A 701-nucleotide genomic window follows, 5' to 3' on the forward strand; every position below is an offset into this window, starting at 1 on the left:
GTAGTAAGTTACACTAAATCGCAGATTAGAGTTCCCAGATACTTCTTTATCAAGTATTCTTGCTGGAATAGACGCGAAGATTTTGCGTACCGAGTACGTTGAGGTAAAAAAAAATCGCTATCATACAACTAGTAGTATTCGACGCATTCGAGTACGGGATCCGACGTTCGCGATATGACTTTTCCATTTGTGGTGTAAATAAACCGTGTAATATTCTCTGAAATTTACTTCAGAGCTAGTGGATCTGACAGAATAGTGAGACAAAGTTAGTTGAAAGTAGAAGAATACATAATTAGCGCTGCCCAACCACTTTAAAGTAATAGTTGCTAATCTTGGTTGACTTCCAAAAAGTGTCGATTCTTTGCCTGACCGTAAGAAAGAAGTCATGTTAACCAGGAGAACGCCTGTGCAGTCGAAAACCAAAGATTTTAAATTTAGATAAATTTCGGAGCGTTCGACAGAAGCATGGGTGTCCTCATTCCGTCCGCGGCTAGGGTTAGTAACGGAAAACGCAAATCCGGACATTCTACTGGATGCCGAGCGAAGCGAAGGCGGTCCCCATTGGCTAAAATTTGATATTTGCTGCCAAGCGAAGCGAAAACGACACCTCTGGCAACCTTGCGGAACCTCCCGGCCCGCCTCAGGTCAAATTACCAACCAGCCATGCAAATGGTGCAGCGAGTCCGCGGCGAGCGGAACGG

The sequence above is a fragment of the Phytophthora parasitica genome (genome assembly GCF_000247585.1).
Source record: "Phytophthora parasitica INRA-310 unplaced genomic scaffold supercont2.34, whole genome shotgun sequence".
In the NCBI taxonomy this organism is placed as follows: Eukaryota; Oomycota; class Peronosporomycetes; order Peronosporales; family Peronosporaceae; genus Phytophthora; species Phytophthora nicotianae.